Raw genomic sequence first — 27,539 nt, 5'->3', positions numbered from 1 at the left:
GGGCCTCCCAGGGTACGACCAACACCTACAGCTTCGGACAGCAACGCCTGCGTTACCCCTCTCCTGCAAGTAATCCGCCAGCAACCCCGATTGGGTTTTCGAATTTCCCAGCAAAGTGCTTCGCCAGCACTTAGGATTATTTCCACCCCTTAGGAGTTTGTGGAAAGTATGGACAGAGTGCTCCGCAGCACTTTCAGATTGAGCACCTATAGAGTTCGTAGGGTCAGTGACAGGTCTGCTACTCGGACAAGTCAGACGATTTTCCTAAGCTAAACTAGGGTATTTATACTGTTTTGGGGTCCCTCAGACCACCCACTAATGTTGCAAGTGACAGTTTCCCACATTCTGATTGGTCAGGAGAGGTGGTGCGGTCATTACCACCTCCTAGAATTCGACTTTCCCATCCTAAATATTAAAATTTTCCTACCCGCCCCTTGGGTTCACGTTCCCATGCATAGGCATATAGCAGTACAGTAAAAGTTCACGATAGGTAGCAACAGAGTTGCATCGTCCAAGGTAAGATTTTGTCTTCCCAGAGAAGTTCTCAGGCGCATTGTGCTTCAGGAGCCAGCTGGCTTGTTTCAGCTTCTGCGCAGTAGAGTTTTTCCCTGGTCACATGATGGTGCCCAGCAGAGCCTCAAGTATGGCTCCGCTCCCGATTTTCCCAGCCCCAGAGACGCGGTACATGAAAAGTAAGCGAGAACAAATTAAAATCACATATAAAATGATCACACTGTATACCATGATGAAATTCTAAACATCCCTTATTTTATAATAACTATAGCATTACTGTTTAGTGCGAAAAGACAGATAGGCTGAAGCAGCTGTAGCAAGCACAGAGCGTGGTGAAAGTCAAGCGGCCACGTTTGCAACAGTGCGCATGTGCAATAAACTCCCTCCAGAATGCGAGTGCGTCACATCACATGGGTATGACCGACGCATGCGCAGACTGAATTCTAGCGAAGCAGCCATTTTTTTCTAGTGCAAGCTTTGTTAGTATGAAAAGACATATAAGCAAGCATCCTGGGGACACCCGCGTGTTTGGGGAAAATGCAAAATAAATGACGAACAACTGGGTTAATATGATTATACATTTGACGAGGTTCTTGAATGTGAGCAAGGCGCTTCACGTGCGAATCCTTGCTCCATCAAAACTACCCTTTGCCACCACGCCCGACTGCCTCCAGCATCGCGTTGGCTGCCTCTCCTCTTCCTGGGTCTCAGCAGCCCCTGAGATCCAGACTCCCATCCAATCCCCGTGATGCAGAGCAGCACCCGGATTGGTCTGAGCAGGCAGGGAGAATGCCCTCCTCAGTCCAGGGAGTCTGTGGGGTTTCTCCAGCCCGGCTGCCCAATGCAGCTAAGCTGGAGAAAACCTAAGTGTGCATGTGTGTTTTGATCGGCCTCAGACTTTGGCCAGCACACATATGCACACTTAGGCAGTGGAGTGCACATAGCACTCATCCTCCCCCTCCCATGCCTAAGCCCTGCACCTCCCAACACAGCTGGCAGAGTCGTCAAATGTAAAATCAAATGACGCAAGAGCATCGTTTTCTTTTACATTTGCAGGCTCTGAGCCAGGTCGTGGGGCGACGCTCTTCCGCCATTATGGAGGAGCCGCCCCTGTCTCCACTCATCTATGCCTTCCCGATGCAGAGTAATGCAAAGCAGCGACCTGAACTGCCTTGTGCTAATCTGGACTTACCAAGCCATGCAGGGCCATGCAAAGAGGCTCAGCTTGGCATGCTAAATCTGATTTAAGGATTGTGTTGCCAGTGCGTCACCATGCGTAACCCAAGTGCAAGGCCTCCCTTTTGTAAATATGGCCCTCTGTTTCACTTCAGTAATTGAAGGAATGCAGGAAGATCGCATCCTGGTAATACCCCCTACCTCGAATATATTGCACCAGAATTTCCAGTTGGGAGTGGGATGAAAAATGGGACATTTCCATGGAAATGTTGTGCAGTATTAACAATTGCCATGGTAATTCCCCAGTTCTCAGTGGACCCTTAGCAGCAAATTCAGAATCCTGTGTTACTGCCATGTCCCAAAATGACTACTGGTGCTTTTGGGAGGGGAAGACAGGTGGAGTAGGCCAGATATTCCTACCTTTTGACAGAGCACTAAATGACTGAGCAGAGAGGAAACTGCCACAACACTCACCTGTCATCCCTTCTGGACTGTAGCCCTTTCTTTGAGAACCCGGATCTCACCCAAAACTCCTTCCCTGGTCCCATTCCTCATCCAATGGGATGTTAATCTCTCCCCGGAAGTTTACTGAGAGCATTCTCCCTCCATACCACTTCTATCAGGCCATCAGTCATTTCTCAGCTCTATCAATCAGTACATTTGTAAAGCGCTTCTTGTCACCCTTGAGGGTATCCAGGAGCTACTTCATGATACCATGCTTGAGCTCATCCACCCATCTGCCACAACATATAATTCCACGTGTTAATGACCACCTCCCTGTGGCCCATCCTGATGCACATGACCACTGATGTTCCCCCAGCACCTACTACCCACTTCAGACGGAAGCGTTGAATCTATTCCCACATTCTGTGACGGACACACAGGGATCCTGATCATTAACTATACCTTCATGGGTAAGTTAAAAGGCACCCGCAGTCAGTTTTACACCTCCACTATCACAATACAGTTAACTCTGCAATCCCCTTGATTTTCACTTCTATTCTGTCCAACATGACACTGAAACACACCAACCCCAGGGCAAACACTTATTACATCCCTAATCTCTTCTCTCTCACAATTGAAACATATTTCTGCCTCACTTCCTCCAACTTCTCCCACAAAAATGTCCATAAACAGTTAAATCCCAAGGGCAGCAGTTGTGCTCCATTCTGTAACCACATCCTTAGCACCATCTCATCCTCTCACCCAGCCTCTAGCTCTTTCCTCAAAACTCAGATATATCCTGCTTAACCTCATTTTTAAACCATTCTCTCCATCCTGCTACTTCCTCACAGGGCTTTAAATCCACTGTGTTTTACTGTTGGTGTAAAAAAGCATCCGCTGACCCCGTCACCCCATCAAGGTATCGCTCCGCCTCCCAGACTTGTTCTCCAGGACACTTGACAGGCTTGTCTTTAATTGTCTCACTCTTTGGATCTCAAAATTGGAACCTTCTGAATCCTCTCCTATCCATTCTGAGCAAATCCCTCTACGCAGTCTGTTCCACTCCTGTCTCTTCGCATCAGAATCACCTATTGATTTTCCTTCTAATCCCTCCTTGACCCAACACTCAGTACCCTCAGAGACAATGGATCCCCTCTTGACTGGTTCTCATCCTATCTTTCTCGGTCAATCTTCTTCTGTCCCGTCCCCCCTTGCTACCCCTACATACCACTGTACCATAGGTATTACTCAAGCCTCTGTCCTGGCCATCTACTCTTCTCTTTATACACTCCCTCTGTTTGTGATATCATTTCCCCTTCCAGCTTTCCTTGCTACCTACATCTTGAAGACACTCAGACCTTCTATTTCCATCTTGCCCTTCCCACCTAATATCTTGTGTCTTGGGCTGTTTAATAGCCATCTAGCATGAGATGGTGGTACAGTCACAGACAATCTATTTCCCAGTATGACAGCCAGTGTTGACCAGATCCGTCTGCCATAAACCCCAGCATGTCTTTACTACAGCATATGGCGAGAGTACTGTATGTAAGACATGGAACCTACAACCCCTGTATAAAAGTCTGTCTCTACTTTCCTTATTAGAGGAGACTTGTTACATCTCTAGTAATGTGCAACTGTAATAACTTATTATAATTGAGTTGTGATGCCATAAAACCTGCTGCCAGAGCCAGCAGCCACGGTGAAAGGCAGATCACAGCACATAATTACAGCTGCAGTTTAAACAATGAAAATGAAAACTGGTGATCAGTCAATAGAGATATTCATGGCAACATGTTTATTTTTTCCATGCTATAGGCCATTACCGAATGATAGAATCTTATTGCATGTTTTTCTACACATTCTCACCTACAGCATTTTTAAATCTGAGTTACATTAATTGGATTCTAATATATTTTTTGCAACAAATTAATAGCTGGTTTTTGGTGTGTTTACATATGCACTACAGATTCTAATTTTATTCTTCACGTCCTATCTATTGCATATGAAAGAGAAATACACACCAAGGATTTAAGTGGGCTGCAGAAAGGGTGATGGTCTGCCCTTGTATTATAAGGTATAAAGTACCCACTGCCACTCACTAAAACAATACTGCAGGTCATTTCAGATTTATCAAGGGACTTGGTCTTCGGTCTCTTTCCTCTATAAGGTCACAGGATTCCTCAGCGACTTGCAATATCCTTATGACATACAGCACAGGGTACTTTACCAAGCACAACCACGGCTGTAAGGTTTCAATTACTGAATACTTGATGAACAACATAAGCTACATTCCTTCAGTATACCGGCCCCAATATTCTCTCTTCCTTTTGCTAGTGCCACCGCCTAAAGCCGTTTCACCCTCCAGAGACACTCTCCTCCCACAGAGTACAGACACTAAGGACCCAATTCACAGAAGTAACTCAAGACAAAATCCTAATCTTACTACTTTTGGTATTCACAGAAGACATTTAGTAGTAGTAAAGGTAGGATTTTGTCTTAAGTTTGTCTTAAGTCTGTCTTAAGTTTTTCGTAGACAAACTTAAGACAGACTTAAGACAGACTTAAAACAGACTTAAGGCAGGCTTAAGACAGACTTAAGACAAACTTAAGACAAACTTAAGACAAAATCCTAACTTTACTACTACTAAATAGCTTCTGTGAATTGCAAAGATAGTAAGTTTAGGATTTTGTCTCAAGTTCGTTCTGTGAATCGGGCCCTATGAAGACAGACTGCTCATGAACCACCTAGTCATACACAAGTGTCTAACTCTATCTGGAGTGGGCTGCAGGGCCTTACTCAAATCTATCGCCTTTGCAGGTTTGAAAGGCAGTCGAAGTGCGACCATGGTATGAGCTGATCTGCAAGCTTGGTCCTCCTGACCTCAAAGGCAGTCTGAAGATGGTGGCCATGAGCTGTCTCCTGCATGATTGCTCCCATCATCTCTCACCCCTGTAATCCACTGGGTCTATACTATCACCACCTGGCCCCACAGCCTCTCACCTCCATACTGGCCCCACTTGATTGGACAAGATTAGATGTTGCTGCATGCCACCGCTATAGTAGTTAAATGTATAAAAAACGAGGCCTTACTCCCCAAAGTCAATCAATCAGCATTTGTAGAGTGCGGCACTGTCACCGCTGGGGGTATCTAGGCACTGCACTGGGTGTGAGGCCTCAGTCGTGCGGCTATCCCGCGGGCTTGTGTCTATGCCCATGTGCAAACACTGTATTCCAGAGAGTCATGTTTGTCTTCTGTACCTCCCACTGCTTGTAACATCTGTAGCCCCTAGCAACCAATGTGACCAGTAGCTTCACCATTCTGGCAAAGATTAAGAGCTCAGGGGTACAATCTGAAGGATGTAGGGGCATTGCAATGGGACACAGCTATCAGTGGTGCAGCCAGAGCAGTGGCAGTGTGTCCCTGGGGGGGGGGGGGGGGGGGGGGGGGAGTGCTCACCCCCACACACTACCCTGCAAAGCACCAGGTTACCTAACAGGCCAACTGCACACATTGCTCTTTGCTCCAGGCCTGGAGATACTACTAAACACTTCTACCACCAATGACCTTCTGCTACACTGTTTGGAAGGGTAACTTGAACTTAGCACGATGCAAGGGAGAATGGAGAAATACACGTAAAACCAATGAAAGGAAGGAGAGAGTCCGGTAGTTACAAAAAAAGAAAAGAGGGTTTAGAGATACAAGTGAGAATGGAAACATTCAGGGGAAAGCTAGAGAGGGGGAGAAACTGACAAGTAATTGGGGTGATAACGACGAAAAAGGAAAGAAAAGAGGAGAGAGACGTGTCAGAGCAGAAAGACAGAGAAGAGAATTGTAAGGGGGTAAGAGTATAGGGATACAGAAGAGGGGTAGGAGGTGAAGGGTAGAAAGTAGTGTGATACACAGGTTGAGAGAGGAGGAGAAAGATATAATCAAGAAAGGAGTCGAGTAGTGTTTGAGAGCCTGGGTGTACAGGTTAGAGTGGCAGAGAGTGAAAGGTGTGAAGCAGTTCATACCTATGGATAGTGGGATACAAGCATGAGCAAAAAGCGTAAAGCAGCTACGCTACAGACAGATGGATACCGAAAAGAAGGAGAGAGTGGGGTTGAGGGAAAAGGGGCAGGTAGGGCGATGCAGATGAATATCAGGATGCAGGAGAGAATGGGAGAAAGTAGAAACATGAAGAGAGGGAAGGGAAGTAAAAGGGCACTAGAGATGTGCATTAGAAAAGAGAGAAAGATGAAGGGCTAGATGGAGTGCAGAATGGAAACCAGTAGAGAATGGAGGTATGGGAAAGTGGATAGATACAGGCGGCAACGAGGGCGAGGGAAAGGCGGATAGAAGCGAGAAGCAGGGGCAACGAGAGGAGGGTAGGGTGGAGATATGAAAGGAAGGATGCGGAAATACTGGCGGTAAAGGGAAGAGTTGGGGACACTGGATATACGGGGCACCCATGGGGTCAAGAGAGGTGCAGGAGAAGGGGAAGGAGACAGTGGAGAATTAAACAATTAACGGCGAATAAAAGAGGGATTGAAAGTTGAGAGCTAGAAGGGGGTGGGCGAGATTGACAGGTGGAAATTAGTGTGATGTGTAGGACAAAATAGGAGGGGCAGGAGATATTCAGGATCTGGTGCAGGGGCATGGGCGAGTGAAGAGTTTGGGACAGGAGCATAGGACAGAGCTATCATCAGTACATCAGGTGCAGTGGCACCGGTGACCAGGGCCGTGCAGGGCCCACCGCAGCTCAGTGTCCATTGGGATGAGGGTCCGTTTTCTAAGGTCCCCTGGGAGCCCCTGGCAGCCTTGCTAGGTCACTGGTCTGAAGTGACGGGGCAGGAAGGCTTTGTGATTAAATCTGCACATTAGAAGCCCTTTGATCCCAGGTTTGCACAAGCAGAGCCGCACTGAGTGATGTAATGTAAGGTGGATTTGTAGAGCGCTGCCTGTCACCCTTGAGGTGATTGTGCATCAGGCTGGAGAAAGTGAATGTCATTGCTAAAAGAATAAACAAAAAGCAGCTGCAGGGGGTCTATAGGGTCAGAAACAAAGGGTATAGATGGCGGAATGGGCAATATCTTCGCCCGGGAGAAATGTAGTTTACACTGCATAATCTTGCCTACTTTCCGGCATTTTGTATTACGGTTGTTGCAGTAAATGACTGAGATTATGCCTTTATGCCAAGTCGGGTAGCTAAGAGGCATACGGGTAAACACATTCTGCTGAAGGGCTATGGGAACAATTTAAATGTTTGTTGTTTGAGTCCTGTGTGAATTTGCTCTATTTGTTTGATCCAAAATGGACGTGAAGACACATTTTGGGGATTATTTACAAGCCTCCTGCGCCACTTTTGAGTCATTTTTAACATGGGAAAAGTGACGTACGGGTGGCGCAAGGGCCTTGGAAATAAACCCCATTAAGTTTAAAAAAAATAGCGTACAATGCTGAACTGTCACTTTGCATACGTTTTTTGGGCATTGCGCATACGTTCTGCAGAGGACATCAATTTCGCCTATGCCCTGGGGTTGCAAGGCTGCTGAGTGCCTTTTTCAGGCGGCACTGTGTATGTTCAAAATGTATTTACCCAGAGAATCACATCTGTCAAACTACAGTTTATTCTTTATGCAAACCGTGTTGACATGTGTCTGGCTGTAAAGGTGGCCATTTTGAAACCTGAAATGTAATTGGAGGATGTATTGTATTGGTTGCGGTACCATCCTCGTTTGGATTGTTGTGGTCTCCTCGGCGGTCTGGATGCCCTCGGATCCTGAGCTAAAAAACCACGGTTAGAGGTCGAGGCTTGTTGGTCGTACCGATGATAGTTGGTGTCAAAGGACTTCTCACTACCTGATTCTGAACCTGTGTCAAAAAAAGTGGTTCTTTTGGGTGGTTGTTGATTGGCCCCTTGAGTAGTGCAGAAGTCTTTTCTTAAATAGGGATACGTTCGTTCTTTATTGCATCGCCTAATATCGTTTTGTAATTTTTCTGGTTTTTTGTGTGAATTAAATTCCTCAAATTCTTTAACTGTTTGCTTCACTTTGTCTAACAGTGTTTTTTTAGCTCAGGATCCGAGGGCATCCAGACCGCCGAGGAGACCACAACAATCCAAACGAGGATGGTACCGCAAGCAATACACCCCTGGGTTCCGACAGACACGGAATCAAAATTACGAGTGGTAGATGTGGATCAAACTATACCAATTTTCAATCTGTCCACTCACATTCTTTCTGAGCAAGAGATATCTGTCATGTCTCATGGTTTAAGTTTTGTCCCAGCTTATGAAAATGATCTCTTCAAAACCAAATTGGAACTTTATCGGTTCTTTCGAACAATCCGTCTCAAACGTTTTTTTGCCTCAAACGCGTGTGATCCTAAGAATGGCACAACAGGGCTAAGGAATCCTTCCACCTTTTACCCTACAAATGCCATGGTAAGAAAAGAAGTTTTAACCTTTGAGAATGCGGCACTGATCAAAATTGAAAATCTTTTTAAAAAATCACTAAAATACAAATCAAATCTCTCAAAGCCTCAACAAAACCTCCAAAATTTACCAAATGCTTTGTTAAAACCAGCAGATAAAGGGGGTGGAATAGTACTTTGGGAGAGATCCAAATATGAAGAGGAAATGTCTAAACAAATGACAGTTCCCACTCATTATAAGAAATTGTCAGGTAATCCCTCTGCACGCCTAATAAGAGAAATTGAAACACTGAGTAAACAAGGCCTGGAAGGAGGTTGGCTTAATGAAAAAGAAGCCTAATTTTTGGTAAACAAAACTGCCACCATCCCGGTAATATACCAACTACCCAAGGTACATAAGGACCCAATTAATCCACCGGGTTGCACGATTGTTTCTGGATGTAACTCAATTTTGAAGCCCCTTGCGCAATGCGCAGACTTTTTCATCAGACCTTTTGCAGTTGAAAATCTGAGGTACATAAGAGATACTATGTCAGTCATCAATGCTGTTGAGAATCTGGCCTTTGACCCTATTAGTGATATTTTGGTTTCTATGGACATAGAAAGCCTTTACACTAACATTCCACAATCTGAAGTGTTAAATATTCTCAACAATCTATTAGATTCAAGACCACGACCTCATTCAGTGCCCACCTCATTCATATTGGAATGCATAAGAATATCCCTCTGTGAAAAAAAAATTATATTCCAAAACACTTATTTCCAACAATTAAAGGGGGTAGCAATGAGTGCAATTTACGCACCGGATATTGCTAATATTTATGTTTCCTCCTTTGAAAACGAACACATCTGGCATGTATCGAATTCAATTGCTAAACACATACACAAATGGATTTGTTACATTGACGATGTTTTTATGATTTGGCACGGTACAACAGAAGAACGTAACATCTTCCATCATTGGCTCAATGCCAGAAACACCAATTTGAAATTTACTCTAGAACAAAGTTCTCAAGAAATGCCCTTTCTAGATATAACAATTAAAATTGATGGGAACAACTATCTTTATACCACCCTTTTCACTAAAAATATCTCCAGAAATACACTTTTAAGTTACAAAAGTCACCATCCCCAAGCCTTGAAAGATGGCCTTCCGTTTGGTCAATTTCTTCGCTCACGCAGGAATTGTACTTTCAAAGATGATTATTTCTGCGAGGCAAACAAACTCAAGTCTAAATTACAATCACGTGGTTACCCATCACGACTACTCCGTAAGTCAATGAAAAGGGCATGGTACTACAACCGTGAAGTCCTATTGACTACAAAAGAAAGTCAAAACAAGACCAATATAGTGTGTGTGTCTACCTTTGGCACACACTCAAATGCTATAAAGAAAATAGTATCAAAAAACTGGAACCTACTCAACTCTATTCCAGAATTCACACATAAATCAATGTTTGCCTTTAAAAAGGGTACAAACATCCAGGACAAACTCATCCATGCCTATGAAGATCCATCTGTCAAAAATACAGTTGATAATATGATACAAATAGTACCTATTGTAGGTCACTATAAATGCAATGGTTGTACAGCTTGCTCAACAACCATGGCAGTGAAGACCTGTGAGATTAATGGTATAAAATGTATGGCTAAAACTTTTTCAAATTGCAACACCACGAATGTTATTTATTGCATCCAGTGCCCCTGCCGATTACATTATATTGGCAAAACCATTCAACCAGTCAAAAAGCGGATTTTACAACACCAGTCCCGCATCGGCTGTAAAAAAGAAAACGCACCCTTGGTAGAACACTATCCACGCCTGGGCCACAAAGAAACAGAAATGACTTGGTGGGTCCTGGAAGTCATCAAGCCTAACAAAAGACAAAACAACATGAACAAAATCCTCTCTTTCAGGGAGGGCAAACTAATCTGCTTAACAGATACAGTCAACCAGGGCTTAAATTCATCTACTGAATGGCATGCATTAGCATGCCTAACATGACATCTGTACCATTAGATTTAAATGATGACTGCTTACTGTATGTTAATATAGCATTATGATGGTGACTAGACAATATGATACAATATCCGGATTTCAATATACTGATATTATTTGTATAAATCAATTGTTTAAAGTTCTTCACTGTTTTGAATTATTGAATCACAGATATCTATTCGAAGATAGTTGTGTGCTTAATCATGAAATGTATTCGATTTGTCTAAACAATCAATGTTCTTGTACCTAAATTGTGTATAAACTGCTGTGATTAGATTATTTGCTATATATATATGCCAATGTTTACATTCTGATTTTGGTAGATCACAACATGGCAGTACAACTTTTAATACCACTTGTTAATATTCTATCAAATTTTGAAAAAACTGTTTAGCACAGGATGTGAGTATCTTATGCGTCTTTAACTGTAATTTTTGCTCACTTGTAAGTCACTGAAAGTTGATGACACTTACAGTTAAACCCCAAGATAGTTTCTATGAATATTCACCAATTATGTCGTTTTCCTTAGCTTTGAAAATAGATGGAGATGTTTGCAAAATTACGCTTGGCAGCTACTAATTTCTACCATTAAGAGTACTTATTTTTCTAGATGCCAATACAATGTTAGAGCTAGACCTGACAAACGTTACTATGTTATTCTTTCAAGATGGCGCTCGCTACTTTCAATTAGCCCCCCCCCTTTGGATCTCCAAACAAAAGAACTCATTTTTGTAAATGGATGGAGATTTCCGCAAAAGTCTTACTTGGTAGCCACTAATTTCTACCAATAGGAGGATTTATTAGTTCAGATGCCAATACCACGTTATAGCTAGATCTGACAAACGTTACAATGTTACTCTTTCAAGATGGCGCTCAATACTTTTAATTAGTCCCCTTTCGATCTCCAAACAAATTAACTTAAACGCGCTCGAACACGCAGTTGGACTTTTCCTCCACTCTGCGTGTGTTTGTTTCGCGGTACGACTAAGGCATCATACCAGGCAACTGCCATGCATCGACCCTAGCGCCCTTTATTTATTTAATTTGTTCCACACTAAATTCTTTAAGCAACTTTGTCATGACTCCCCCCCCTCTTTCAGATCGATACAAGACAATCATCTCATTTACTGTGATTGCTGTGCATCGCATTACCCCAAGGTAATTGAATTGCTCTTGACCTTACTAGCTTTACGGAACGCCTGAAAGCAATAGATATGGCTATTTCCAGATTATGATACTCTCTTTCATAATCTTTTAGATTATATGATTGAAAGTCTACCAGTGTCGAGCATCTTGCTTACCCTGGCGATTCGAGGCACTGTGGATGTTTACATCACACGAGAATTCGGATTCATATGAGGTAACCAGCCACAATAGTTTACCTCAGTGGGCTGTATTTTTTAACTCATGCTTTCAAAATATCTGATACGCTATACATATGCAATTACAGATTCATTGACGATGCCTGTCCTTATTTTTCAAGTTCCTCATTTTCGTGACAGAGGACGGTCAGAAAGGTACGATAAGGAAATTATATCCCCTTTTATCGAATTATGACCTATCGAACACCGTTTGTTAATCCAGGCTCTATTTCAATTCTTCCATTTAGCATCTTGTGCTTGAATTTAACTTCTTTGTACCAGTAATCCTTCTGCCATTCCGGGGGCCAACATATTAAGGTACTTATATATGAAAGTGTTTGACCTTTTTAATGGACCCTCTATTCCTACTTTGAGCAAATCTTTTTTATGACAACAACGAAAAGGAATAAAATGTATATAGCGACTATAAACTGTCCACTTCACATGCCGGATGTATTCCTCATAGGACCCTTAGCTTAATACACTATGAGACTTTTAGGTTCTAATCTTATAGCACATATCCATCTGTGGTGCCATATAAATTTGAAAATGCATCAGATAACTGTTACGGGCGCGGGATGAATAGGCAACACGTTAATTTTAGTCTTCTTGGGTTTTATTTTTATATACAAAGAGTCCGAGCTCTTCTTCCTGGTGGATACAGTTCCTCTCGGTGATCGACTTCTCGCAGCCTTTCTGATACCGGATTCTGCGGATTCCGTTCTACGACCTCTGTCGGGTTTCCGTCTGGGTATTGGCTCTTCGGGTTCCGTCTTGCCGCTAGATGTAAACAGAGGGAGACAACAGGGTATCAGTTGTTTGTTCGCGTTGTCTAGCGCGTTAAGGGAAAGGGAGTGGGGATCAAACAACCTGTGACACACATATATAACTAAATGCCGAAGTGAGGGTTCAGTGCTCAGGGTGGGGAAAGAATACCAGGGATAGTGGATACCCCGGGTTACTCGGTAAATGCTCCTTTACGGTTGACCCAGCCCTTGAGCTTGTCCTGTACCTGTGTGAGCCATACACCTCCCGCGGGTATACGGCTGGGCGGCTCGTGGTGTCGGTGGCCTCCTGGCTTCTCCTTCGTCACGTCCCTTTCTCCGGCTGACGACGTTTTCTCCTCGCACTCCGCCAAACTCTTCTCTACTTCTCTTCCTCCTTCCTCTCCGCTCCGCTCTCCCGCTCGCTCCCTCCAGGTGAATAAACACACCTCTGATTCGTCGTTCCTGGTATAAGACGTCTCTGCGTCTTGTGGTGACTCCTCCCAGTCGTAGTTCCAGTCTGAATTAAAGGGCCATTGTCCTGATTGTATTTCCAACTCCGTGTCGATGTTCTGTGGAGAGTACAATGAATGAGAGGTAGTAGTCGACATCTGGTTACGTGAATCTTGTCTACCTCCCTGTAATTGTGAAGGCCCCACGTTGTTACAATAACATTAATGTGTTTCTTAGTTCAATAATTCTATGTATTGTTTAGTTTAATGTCTTGTATGTTGTGTTAATTCTAGGTGTATAATGTTCAATGAAATTATAAGATTCGATCTAATTGTAATTGTAAATATTTCTGTTTCATTTTACAATAGGGCCTTACAAATATTAATTCATCAGTCCTGAAGATGGTCTCAAAGAAACATTCATAGGAGACCGAAACGTCGACCCTCACCCTTATCCTATGAGAATTAATAATATTTACATATTGGATAGGTGTGCTCAGGTTCTACAGAGGAGTAAACTGAGATTCTATTGTTCTTCCTGTATTCCTGTTTATATATTTGTATTTTAAATCCCTTGTGACTTATTTTTTGATAAAACTCAATATTTTGCATATACACCTTCTTGTTATTGTTTTTCTTGTTTAATGTTTTATGTTTAATGTATTTATGTGTGAACAGTCATTTATGAATTGAATACATATGATTGACTGAACTAAACTCCACTAGGACCATTAAATTGTCCTTCTTAGAAATATTCTTGAAAAACATTGAAATACTTTTGGATCAAACTCCCTTGGAGGCACTCCTTACCCATTTCATATTTTTACCCAAGCCCCCAAGGGTATACTGGGTTGCTCACTGTGTGTACGTTGTACAAATTAAGCACTGCCCTCTGCCCCCCACCACTTGATTGTAAAGTCTGACTCCTCCTTGACTGGCTGTTACTCTAGCTGGCGCATCTTGGGTCAAGACCCCACGGGGAAGATGTGCATTTTGGGTACCACATTTTTCAACCCACTGCTTTTCCTCTGCACCCTGAGACATCTGCGCTCCCTGGAGATAAGACTGCCACCAGGCAGTCATGGATCTCTAAAGGGGGAGGTGGTTTAGGCTGGAAAAATGGGTGCAGACTGCAGAGGTGGGGCTTCTGATGACCTACAAGGCAACGCACCAATCCATAAACTGGGCATATGTTTACAAAACTCAACAAGCGTTGACCAAGATTGTTGCTTACGCCGCTCTCTTATTGTCCTATTGTTCTATACTGGTTTTAATTTTTGACCCACATGAATCTCTGCATGTAGTTCAATTGTACTTATTCACATGTCCTGTAAAGCGCTCTGATACCTTCGGGACTAGCCAGCGCTATATAAAACTCAATAATAAATACATGAAACAACAAGATTTACAGCTCATTAGTACCATAGTACCAATAAATGAAAGTGTGACACTCATAGCCAAACTTGGAGGTGAGTAATTGAGCCACTGGGCTTTTCTCCATGTCTTGCTTTTCTCTTGTTGAAACAATGATGCAATTTTGCCTTTAATACCCTATTTTACATATACCTCTGGACTGGTCAGCTTTGAGATAAGACATTCCTGATATTTCGGCTAACTTTGGGCTCAGTTTACTGACATTCTTCTGTGAGGGGCTGAGGGTTTTCTCAGGTAAGGAAGGAAGTCAGGGTAATTACCAGAGAGATAAGCAGATGGCTGACTGCTGCAATGCTCCTGCCAAGTTCAATATTTGTGTTTTAACTGTATTAATAGACAGGTTTCTGGCACCTGTCAGCCTATTCATAAACCCAGGAGGTGGAGCAGACATAATTGTGAAACATTAACTTTGCAGGCTTGCATGCAATGTACAACTTCCTCCATCCTGGAGAGAATGTACCGCCTCTAGGTAGAAGCTTTGCCGTTGATGGAGCACACAACTGGTTGGTGCTGCTATGAGCCTCTTCCGGTGGTCCCTTTTTATTTCTGACGTGGCCGATAACTGCTGTTGCATCATCTGCAGGAACGCCCTGGATCTGTTGACTTTCATCTCGAGATTTCAGCAGCTGGGTGAAAGTCTGTGGCAAAACGAAGAATTGACGTAGAAATTGGATCCGGATTTACTGATTACCTCAAGGTTTCGCAATTTTCCAGGTGATTATTATTAATAACAATAATAATAATAATAATCATGCGATTTATAAAGCGCATGGCTACTCCTTGCGAAGTGTGCAAGCGCTAGGGTGCTGACACAGTATAAGAGCGATTCTTAGGTTCAACCCAGTATTTCCCATTTCTCAGGATTCACTATAATCATAGTTAATTCTGCACCCGCAGAAGTAACACCACCTCCAGTGTTGCTGACTCTAGGGCTACAGAAGAAACACCGAAATATCTGGGACACTTTTAAGGGGGAAACGTCCATTACAACGCAGTCATTACAACGACCTACCTTTACAACGCGACTATTACAATGCAACTGCCTTTACATCACATGCCATTACATTGCATGTCATTACAACGCATTTCACTACAACGCATGCCATTACAACGCATGCTATTACAACGCATGCCATTACAACCCATCATAAGGTAAGTAATGGAGTGTTTTTTAATGTTAGGGTGGGTATGGGTATTGGGGTAGATGGGAATAGTAATTTTTACCCCTACATTATCTAACACTTTCCCTACTGTTGCACTCACTGGAGTCGGAATAGTAATGTTTAGCCCTACACTATCCAACACTTAATACATTTTATCCTTACACTATCCAACAATTACCCTACTGTTGCACTCACTGGAGTGGGAATAGTAATTTGTACCCCTACGCTATCCAATGCTTACCCTACTGTTGCCCTAAAAGTATTATGCGTTGTAATGGTATGCATTATAATGGAATGCGTCGTAATGGTAGTTTTAAAAAATGCATTGTAATGGCATGCGTTGTAAAATCCTGCAATGTAATGGTAGTTGCAACGTAAAGACTACGTTGTAAAAGCATGTGTTGTAATTGCATGCGTTGTAACATCATAAATTTCCTTCAAAGATGCACCACACGTCTTAAACAGGGACTTGCATGTGCATCAAGATGAGCGACAGAACGTTTCTATTATTGTTGTGAAAGTCTTTCCAGAGGTCCACGATGCAGCCATAAGTTGTCCCATTACTCTGCCCTGGATACTTACTCCAAGTGATAAGAACCAGGAAGGAAAGCACCCCTTGGAAGGGGTTTGTGGCAGGCTTGCAGTACAGGGTGGAGATGACAGAAGCTTTGTAGCCTCCTATAAGGGGCACATATGGATTGTGCTCCAAGAATGACTATTCAGGGCCTCTAGCGTAATTAAGTACAAATAACTTATTAACCAGAGATGGTGCAATAATGCCACATTTGAAATATTTACAGGCTTGTTATACTTTGGGGAGGACACCACAATACATGATCAATCCACTTTTGTTAGGGATGAAATATGTATCCACTTTTCTTGCTGTTTGGACCTAACTCTTGCCCCCAAATGCAACGGGGGATCGTTATCAGAAGGCCAATGTTTTAGGAGTCACAATCAATTCAGAGACATCTCTCCCGACACACAATAATGCACATGTTTTCTGGTACTGAGATCACTCAGAAAAAGCTTACCCTTCACACCAGCGAACAAACATATCACAGCAATATCTGCCTTGATTTTATCACTATTGGACAATGTTCAATGGCTTTCAAGGTTATCTCCTCACCAAACTTGAGGTCTTTCAAAACCAAACCATCCGCGTGGTTCGTAAACTCTGCAAATTTGATCACTCCCTACATTGGCTCCTGAATGAACAACCAATATAGTTTAAGACTTTCTGTTCCACCAACAGGATCCTTCAAAGCATGAAAAGTCTGAAATCAAACCGCTCTTTAACCCCCATACACCATCTTGCTCCCGTCACTCTTCCTATCTCATGTTAGTCTTTGTTCCACCAGTAAAGAAGACATGATTTGGTATCTGCTCTTTTTGTTAATTGGGTTCCAATTTTTGGGACTCAATCCCGTTAAATATCAGGTCGTTAAAAACCACCCAGCCTTTAGACGCGCTTTGAAAATGATCTAGTGTCTGAACATCCAAGACCTTGAATCCGCTCTCCCTTTTTTAGTCTCCTAGTACCAGGAAACCTTTGGGTGTCAGTTGTACTTCTCTAAATAAACAATAAAACAAAATCCCAGTCTATAGTCCCTCCTTGAGTCCTCTAAAGCACATTCTCTTATGATTATTCTTCATACAGTTTCCATTGGGTCTTCAATGTTCTAATAACATAACATTTTGTCCCATTGTAAGATTTTCCTAAAACAGAAGCAGCAGGTCAATAGCCCTTTCTTATTCACTTATAAAAGCTGACCTAATATGGACCATAAAAGACTGGTTTGTTGTCCAAACTAGACAACAGTGCAGTATTTTTGGTGGGATATTGAGGCCATAGGATGCCTTGGATAATGAAGAGACTGATAGTGGTATTTTGTTTGGAAAATAAAGGTGTTTGACAAAAGAAAGCAGCATCATCAGACCGGTCCTAGGTCTACTGGTATGCCCTGAGAGGATGTAGATCTTAGTGGCCAGAATGTGTCTGAATCAGTGGTAGTGCAGTGTGTAAAAAAACAAGGACCCCCTGGGTAGTGATAGCTAAAGACTCCTAGGGCAGGGTAAACAAGGTATGTTTACAAAACTTCCTAGGCAATCAGAGTGGCAGACTACAGATGATTGGACCAAGTAAGACCAGGAGTAGGCAAACAATCAAAGGAAAACATTAATAAAAATTAATCATGATTTTAATTAACATATTAAAAATCATATAAAGAACAGAATGTTCAAGTTATATGACAAACAATTACATAAAATGACACAATATACACTCTTATAGATAAAAAGACACCAACATAAATCTAACAGTGTCTACAATAAAAAATGCTGAAAATTACTCGATGCGCGTTTCGGCGAAAACGCCTTCTTCAGGAGCCGCAAGTTACAATTAGACAAAAAGCAATCGAAGGATGTTGTCTTCAAATGGATGACACAGTAACAGTATACCTGTGTAGTTAGGAAATGATTCCTGTGCTTGAGGTAGCATAAAAAAGGAGGGGCGTATAGACGAATAGTAATCCTTTACTATATCAGCAGGGTATCTTATAAAATGGTTTCAGGTCCCGACATTCAATCATATGGACTTGAAGATAAAATGATGGTCAGCGATGTTTATGGATGCAAACACAGTCGATAATTCTGAACTGACCGATAGATATCTGTAATGACTGCTGGATAGATTCCACGTGAATGCCCCGAGGTTGCGATGGTTTCTGCGGCGGTATCGGGATGTGGCGTGCCGTCGATCGAGTGAGAAATTTCTCACTCGATCGACGGCACGCCACATCCCGATACCGCCGCAGAAACCATCGCAACCTCGGGGCATTCTCCTTATCAGTCGTTCCTTCGTGTCCTTGGCACAACCTTACCCATACTAATTATCAGCTGGTTCACCTAGAATCTATCCAGCAGTCATTACAGATATCTATCGCTGACCATCATTTTATCTTCATGTCCATATGATTGAATGTCGGGACCTGAAACCATTTTATAAGATACCCTGCTGATATAGTAAAGGATTACTATTCGTCTATACGCCCTTCCTTTTTTATGCTACCTCAAGCACAGGAATCATTTCCTAACTACACAGGTATACTGTTACTGTGTCATCCATTTGAAGACAACATCCTTCGATTGCTTTTTGTCTAATTGTAACTTGCGGCTCCTGAAGTGTCAGAAGGCTCCAATCTTCGCAGAGGCAGTGATGCTGTACCCGATCACCCTTCCACCAGTGGCTCCGCCACATGGGCGAACGCACTAGTGACAGGGAAAGGGGAAGTGGACAGAGAAGAGACACCTTGAGAGCTTCTGGCACCTTCACCGATTGGGTAGATCACTCTTGACCTGGACTTCGGTTACTGTAGATGCCTAATGCACAGAACAAGGGGGGAAGGAATAAACAACAACTTCCACCTACCAAAATTCTCACTCTATGTAAATATTGAATCTTATCCTACCAGTTGTTCCCAAAGGTATTGCTACTCTTCATTAAGATGTGTAGGTACATTCAGGGAGCTTCATGCCTGCAGGACAAAGACTAACATTACTGGATGATCCTTACTGAAAATCTACGACCCAGGAACTAATACTCTCTCACTCCTTCTTTACCTGTAAGCTCTCTGTATTCGCCCCAACTGGGGTTCTGTTTATATCTGTTAATGTCTTGCAGTGAACATGCGGCTCCAAGGATTCCAATGCAGAATGAAACGAAGCGCGCAAAAAGGAACAAGGGAGGCAAAGGGGGGAAGGAAAGAACAGGTTTAACGCAAGAAGGGAATAGCTGTTCAACACATAGTTCGCCGACAATGGGGGAAGAAAGGGGAAGCAGTCGCTGGCTTACTGTTCCTCTCGCTGGCTCCGCAAGAGGTCAATGGAGTCTGTTGAACCTTCCGTGAAGGAAACCCCTGCCGAGCTTCAGCAGGGTGAACTGGATCCCACAACGATGACGGAAGGAGAAGAACGAAGTCTCAGTCACTGCAGCAGACGGAAGAACGTTACTTCACGAACTTCCAGGAATCCACTCAAAAGTAACATTTGGCATATGTTACTCTCTCTAGGCAAGTTACTAGGTTAGCGGACTCGAGAATATAACTAAACTACTCTATGAACTCCTGTCACGAATACTTGACACGGAGTGTCTGACTCTAGCTGTTTCCTCAGGAACCCGAACAGTTGAAGTGCGCAGTTTGAACGCTGCGCGAGGCGCACATCAACTAGCCCTCACGTACTAAACTCTGAATGGCTTCAGTGGCTATCGTGGCGGCCATCTTAGGAAGGAACTAAACCCACTATGACCTGAACCTATTTACATGATAACGAAAGGAATCTATTTGGAAATACACGGGTACCAAATATTTACCCGACAAGGCTTTACAATTGTCTTTCCACCATTCCCCACTTTTGGAACATAGGTAGATGCAATTTGTAAATTCCTGACATGAAGAAGGCGTTTTCGCCGAAACGCGCGTCGAGTAATTTTCAGCATTTTTTATTGTAGACACTGTTAGATTTATGTTGGTGTCTTTTTATCTATAAGAGTGTATATTGTGTCATTTTATGTAATTGTTTGTCATATAACTTGAACATTCTGTTCTTTATATGATTTTTAATATGTTAATTAAAATCATGATTAATTTTTATTAATGTTTTCCTTTGATTGTTTGCCTACTCCTGGTCTTACTTGGTCCAATCATCTGTAGTCTGCCACTCTGATTGCCTAGGAAGTTTTGTACACATACCTTCAGTGGTAGTGTAACCATATAAAACCTGTCTTGAAAGAGCTCCACTGGTTTCATTAAATGCAAGAATAAAGTAAAAAATGTATTGGATGTGTCACCGAAAAAGTGGGACAAGCTACACAAAGATATTCACCTCTCGTCTGTCTCATCCCTGGGGAGAGAGATACACTATCAGATAAGGTATCGTTGGCACTACACGCCCCATAGACTGCACCAGTGGCCTTGGTGCTGGAGTGGATATGGTGGAGTAGGCAATGCTCTACACATTTGATGGGGATGCCCAGTAATCAAGCCATTCTGGCAAAAGGTGTCCAGGTTGCTCCAGGAGGTTCTTCCATTCCCAGGTTCAGCGACACCTGAGTGGCTACTCCTGGGCCTTAAACCCCATAACCTACAGCGGATGCCCAGAAATTAATGGCATATGTAGTATCAGTGCCTTGGTGTGGCACGGCTCACCATAGCCCATAATTGGTAGAAACCAGATTGACCGTCATGGATGCAGTGGGACCAGAGATTGTGGAACATCCTTGCCTTGGAATGCTTGACCTGCAATATCCAGGCGTTTCACCTGGCCTTCGAAAGCAAGTGGCAGCCCCTGGTGCAATCCCTTAGTGGAGGGTTCTCTAGCTCTAGCCCATGCTGGATGGCCCTGGACCACTTATATTGATATACCCATAGTGGGCTTTGCAGGGCAGCCGACCTAGAGAGGTGTGCCCCACAGAGTGTTTGGCATTTGGGACAGCCCAGGCTGTCTTTGGCCTTGTTTTGGGTTTGTTGGATTGGGCTGGCTGGAGGTTATTTAGCCAGCCATTTTACTTGCACCAGACACAATTTTGGGCAGAGTGACACTGTAGCCAGTGCGCAGTAGTGGAGACATTTTTAGATAGTTAGTAACGACACTAGGTTATTTGTAAAATGATGGCTGACGCGAGGGTGTAGGAAGCCATGCACATGCTTGCTGAGGCAGAATGCATGGCCTTAGTAATACAGATGCACGTGTGGCAGTGCTTACAGCGAGACATGCAGCTGAGGGATGGGAGGCCACAGTGCTCCAACAAGCCGCAAATGAAGGTGAGCAGTCAGCGCTGTTCGCAAGGGAGCATAGTGGCCCCAGGTGCTGCGCATGGCACGCGCCGTGCATAGAGCACCACGCATAAGCCAGAGCTGGAATTTGTAGTTTCCAGCGGGCAGCACCAATGAGCAGATGGAGGCGGTGGCAATGGAGCCACCCTCCTCCCTTGAACATGAGAAGCAGGAGGGATCGCTGGGTGAGTGCGGAGCAGACAAGAAAGTGGCTCAAAGCAATGTGGTGGCCAGAGTCAGATAAGACTTTGCAGGAATGCAGGCCATTGAGCACCCGGTCCAAGGCTACAGCTTTAGACATGGGAGGGTTTTGGGGGGGCAGAGGTAGTTGGGGGGTTTCCACATAAGGATGTAGCCAGATTTAGGAGGCTTTCAGAAATTGAATTGGGTGGGGAAAGGCAACTTTTATTGGGGGAAGTCAGGGGCATGGCGGCAGACGTAGGGTTGCAGGAGGTGTAGGGTGAGAGTGGTGAGGAGAAAGCTGGAGCCATGGGTAGGTCAACAGATCATGGGCCATCTGGGTTATTGGCTGCAGGGAGTGGGTAGATGGGGCCCCATGGGAGATGCAAGCAAGCTGGTTAGAGGAGGGAGGGTGGTGGCATCGGGGGAAACCGAGCACAGCCGGGACGGAGGGGGAGGTTGGGGAGCGGTGCAGAGCAGGGTCAAAGAAAGTGGCCATTGGTTTGGTGGCGGCCATTCTGGAATGGAGTGGGGAGGAGGGAAGCCCGGAGGTAGAGGAAAATCCGTGGTAGGTTAGAGAAGCAAAAATCTGGGGGATGTAGGAAATGGCCTGTGATGGAAGGTCTGGGCACCGATCAACTTGTACTCCGGGGGGGGGGGGGGGGCGAGAGGTAGTAGCGCCAAGTGCTCAGGGGAGTAGAGGGCATTGGCTCTGGGTCCTAGGTCAGGGCAAGGAAGAGGCAGGTTGAGATATTAACCCCGGCCCCCCAGTCCTACCCTTTGCTTTGTAGGCTCATTGCGGCAGTGGGAGTGCAGACTCAGGAGAGCTTTATGCAGCTCAGTGGCACTGAGAGGAAGAGATGCCAGGGCCTAGTGTGGCCAGCCAGATGCTGTCGCAGGACAGTGATGACACTGCTATTATAAGGTTTAGGGTGGCCTCGTCAGTGCAGCAACCCAGTGAGGGCAGCCATACGGGCCCAGAATGGGCTGTGGAATGGCTAGGAGGGCATATTATGGCCACCACGGCTTCCCACAGTGGCGAAAAAGCTTATTGCACTTTGGGAAAAAGGGGACCCCTATATACTAATAGTAATACACTTGCTATACATAGGGAAACTAATCAATTTGGGAACGGTCTATAGTCAAGTAAAGGTACAGAAACTATGAAACACTGTGTGAAACAACCAACATTAAGTGTTATGGTAGTAGCATCCAATAGTAAGTAAACTCACCATCCAAAAGAGCAATTGAAATAAATTATTTACTTTATTTCTTCAAAAATTGGTATAGGTATTTTATCTTTTTATGACAATTTTGTTATTTATGTATATATGTTTTTTCATTTTATATATTCATTTATCATATGACTGGTTTACAGTTCATAGACATATAAATTTAAAAACATTTACAAACAGACATTAGGCATAAGACAAGACAGATGATGTAGGCAATACGGCAAGGTAGTTCACAACGCGCGTTTCGGCCAGTTAGCCTTCCTCAGGTGGCCGTGTATTGCACTAAAATGTAAAAACAATGCGGGTGAGAGTTAAACAATTATGGACACTGGACACACACAATAAATTTGATTATATACAATAAATCAACACAAACAACAATTTGCGTGCAATATATAAAAAAACAGTTATAAACAGTCAACAGATATAATACATTTAGTAATATATAATAAACACATACAAGACAGTTTGTTATGTACAGCATAATAAGACACTTCATCCAATTTCATAATGATGAGTATTTCTGGAAATTCAGCAACCGTTGTTACTATACAATGTATCTAATAATGTAACCATATACTAAAGTAGGTCTATTTCACATGTTATGCATTTTACAATTTAATGGGCATGCAGGTAAAGGAATTACATGCGACATACCTAGATTTTCTATGCGGTTATGCTTTGTCCTTTTTCATGAGTTTATGGACTTTGCATTTTAATATGCACATCCCGGTGGGTCTTAGGCCTAAGTACCCCCTCACACATATATATAACATATAACAATAGTAGAGACTAGACAGTAGGTAGTTATGTCAATAAGTAATTTTCACTCACATTTTAACAGAGTTGGGTCTATCGTGATGAGATAGCACATTGCATTAAAAACAGAGATCTGTAGAGATGTTGAAGCTGCTCCACAGGGAGCTGCGGGTGAAGAAGGGTTCCAAAAAAGAGTAATATGAGCTGTCCAAGTGGCCGGAGGTGCCTGTAACCATAGAAAAGTGGACAGCAGCATTCTTAATTTTTGTGATCATCCATTGTTAAAAATATACAGAATGGTGTGTCTCTATATTTAGATGGATGTGATAAGGAGTGCTCAGATCACGTATGGGTCCAGTCATGGGCTCAATATGATGAGGAGTTTCATGCGTGTTTATCGTGGGACTCGGAGGCCAAGTGGGGGGAGATTGACAATGATCTGTGGCACCAGACAATGGTCTTGGAAAAATTTGGTTAAACTATCTTTACTAAAAGTTGCCAACCTCTGGTATCTCGGCTCTTTCAGAAGTGCTCCACCTGAGCAGGGGCAAAGCTAAAACGGGGTGCGCTTGAGACATGCTGGGACTTCAACAAGGGTGTTTGTACCAGAGAGTACTGTACAGTCTGGCATGAATGCTCCAAGTGTGGAGGAAGACATACACTGGTGCAGTGCTATGGAGCAGGAGGTGGTGGTCAGGGGCAACAGACAGGGCAGTGAAATAAATACCAAGGGCACGCCAGCGGGTAATCAGGCAACTGGGAACCAAGAGGGACATGGGGCACAGGTGAACATGGACAAAGGCTCATACTCTAATTAAGGTGGACCGCTTGGACTACTGGTTGGCCCTCCATCACAAACGAGAAGATGCATGTCATGGCTGGTAGGGGGCTCAGTCAATGATTACATAGCGGAAGAGGTGGCGTCAGTATCATACTCCTCCATGGATGTGGCTGTGGCAGTAATGGAACGTGTCAGTCCTGGGGCCATGATGGCTAAATGTGACATGTAGTCGGCTTTACGGCTTTGCCAGTACACTTACACTTGCTAGGGATAAAGTTTGAAGGGTCTAGGTATTTAGACAAGGCACTTCCCGTGGCGTGCTCCATCACATGTGCGCTTTGTGAGCAAATCAGTACTTTCTTGCAGTGGGTGTTCACGTGGCAGACAGGGTGCACCTCTGTGACACACTACCTGGATGATTTCTTTTTTTGTGGGTAAAACCAGCCCTGTGTACTGTCAACAACCGTTGGTAAGTTTTAAAGAGCTCATGGGTGACATAAGGTTTCCTTTAGCATCTGGAAATGCGGTGGGGCCCAGCACAGTGCTTTCGTTCCTGGGCAATGAGCTAGATTTGGTAGCCATGAGGGGCTTTTCCCAGTGGAAAAGAAAGTTGATATGCAGCTGCTGTTAGACGCTATGCTATAAAAGCAAAAGTTGACTGTCAAGGAGATCCAAGTTCGGCTCGGCCATCTAAACTTCACATAAAGAGTAGTGAGGACTGGAAGGACATTTTGCAGGCGTCTAGGCTTATGGCTAGCAGGGCTGTCACTGCCACATCACATTGACGGCAGGTGCGAAATCGGACCCAGGCATGTGGCACCGGTTTTTGGAGGAATTCAATGGCATCTGATGGTAACACCACAGGATTGGTATTGGGATGTACAGATATACCTTGATACAGCAGGTGGGCTAGGTTTCAGTTTGTACTGGCGGGGCAGGTGGTGTGCGGAGAAATGGATATGGGAATTGAATCAGGGAGGCAGGAGCATAGCTATTCTGGAGGTTTTTCCCCTGGTAGTGGCGGTGGCCATCGGGGGTTGGAAACTGGCTGACAATATGACGGTGGTTCATGTGGTCAATAGACAGTCTGCGCGGGAGGAATAGGTGCGCAAATTGTTGAGACTTTTTGTCATGGGTTGCATGAGACAGGATGTCTTTTTCCGGGCCAGACATATATCTGGGAGGGACAATAACATTGTGGATGCTCTGTCTCGTTGTGCACCTGTTTTCAATAAAGCAGCATTTTACATACAGTAAAACAGCAAGTATGTGGTCTGTGCTGCTTACCTTTATGCCAATGAGTTCACTAGAGTGCAGCAGTGTAATTACTGGACTTAGCAGGCATGATGTCTCTGGACCAAACTCAGGATTCTACGAGCACACACGTGTGGCGGACATACCGGGTACACTTACTCCTCAGCAGTTGGAGAGAGCATAGTTGGGGGGAGGAGGGAATGGGGCGGGACTGTATGAACTTATGTGTAGGGGGATGAGGAAATGGTTTTTCTTGGAGGGGAGCAGACTGCCCTACCCCACCAGGATTTTCTGGCAGGTGGTAGCGTCTGAGGGCAAAGGATGGAGTGATTGGCCGGTGGACACGTGGGCCGGGTATTTCCGCCATCTTGTGACATTACATTACATGTTGCCCTGGGTGTTTAAAATATGTAATACTTTCTGTACGTTTCTTTAGGAAACCACGCCTGCTGTCTGCTTTAGTTCCTCTTTACAACTGTTCTGTTTGTATTGGATTGTGTACTTTTGAAAAATGTAATAAAAACCAATAAAATGTTGAAAACAATCAAAAAATGTTTTGCACCATCCATAAGGTTTACTGGAACAGAGGCCTAGAACATGAGTGGCTGTTCAGCACATGCCCAGCAGAAACCTGCGATTATAAGTCATAAACTTTACCTCACAATGAGAAAACCATGGTGCAGATTTCAGAAGTCCAGGGAGAGAGACTAATAACCCCTTGCATGCTGATGATGGCCCCCATCCGTCATGCACTACGGCGCTCGTGTGCTGATGACGGCTGGGGGCCGTCATAAATCCGCCCACTCACGATTTTGCCGCACAGGCGCGGAATCGCAGCAGCATGCAAGGGGTTAAATCAAATGAACCCACAAATTATGGCAAAACTAAATTACAAAGTTTTCAGAAATGGCTTGTGAGCCTTCAACTAAACCTCAGATCTCTGGGCTGGGGGCCAGTGATTGAAGAATATCAGACCATGACCTTATCTTCAATGATTGAGTCTAACAAGTCCTATACCTCACCCAGCACTCTGAAATAAGTGCTGGGTGAGGTACAGGGTTTGAGAGATGTAGAGCTTACAAATTGTACATTATTAAATATAATTGTGTCTTAGAAAGAGTGAGAGAGCATAGTAGATAGGTGACCTCAAAGGGCCAAGGTAATCCTTATAGAGAGCTGACAAAAGGCAACCCCTGTCACGCCTGGGTTTCTGCTGTCTGTTTTACTGGCAAACACAGCACAGTCCTCTCTTTAATTTCAATAAGAAAATCAGCTGTTGGTCCTTTGTTGCTGTGATGCCCTGGGCACCTTTTGGTAATTCATAAAACAGCCAATGTGGTGCCACTCCTTGCAGATCAATCATATGGATGTAATAAAAGGTGCACACACTTCATGCAGGGTGAAGCACATTGGAGAAGCACCACCTTTTATGGGGGGAACACCTAATCATGTCACCCTAATAAGATGAAAAATGAGTAAGCTGTGAAGGCAGATGGATGCACTGCTGGCAAGAACTGGCCTTTAAATTTCATATAAGGAATAGTGAAAGAAAGCAGAACACACTTCAACCTCCTGTGATGTTGTGTACAGATGTTATCTTTGTTCACCCTGAAGCACTGTTTCCAGGTTTTGCATCACCACTGTCATTGGCTAAAACAAAAATAAAGAAGGTTCAGTGAGCACCAATTGTGGAGGGGTGAGTGTGAGTTCGATGAAGGTTTATTGGGGTTTCCCCTAATACCAAGACTCTTATAAAGTTTGTACAAAAGCCTGG

The 27,539-nt window shown here is 43.8% G+C and overlaps 1 protein-coding gene across 2 annotated transcripts in view; it reads left to right on the top strand.

Annotated features, from left to right (window-relative positions):
- Nucleotides 1–14,951: 14,951 nt before the first annotated feature.
- The window catches only part of CFAP44 (cilia and flagella associated protein 44), a 748,689-nt gene continuing 736,101 nt past the window's right edge, over nucleotides 14,952–27,539 (top strand). Inside the window, exon 1 of one of the 2 annotated variants that reach the window (XM_086935641.1) lies at nucleotides 14,952–15,273. The gene's annotated coding sequence lies outside the window, so the exon portion shown is untranslated. The remainder of the gene's footprint in view (nucleotides 15,274–27,539) is intronic. The other variant, XM_086935640.1, reaches the window with a different exon arrangement.

Source organism: Lissotriton vulgaris, chromosome 8 (genome assembly GCF_964263255.1).
Source record: "Lissotriton vulgaris chromosome 8, aLisVul1.2, whole genome shotgun sequence".
NCBI classification, from domain to species: domain Eukaryota; kingdom Metazoa; phylum Chordata; class Amphibia; order Caudata; family Salamandridae; genus Lissotriton; species Lissotriton vulgaris.
The sequence above is the reverse complement of the archived record's forward strand: the minus strand, read 5'-3'. Positions and strand labels throughout refer to the sequence as shown.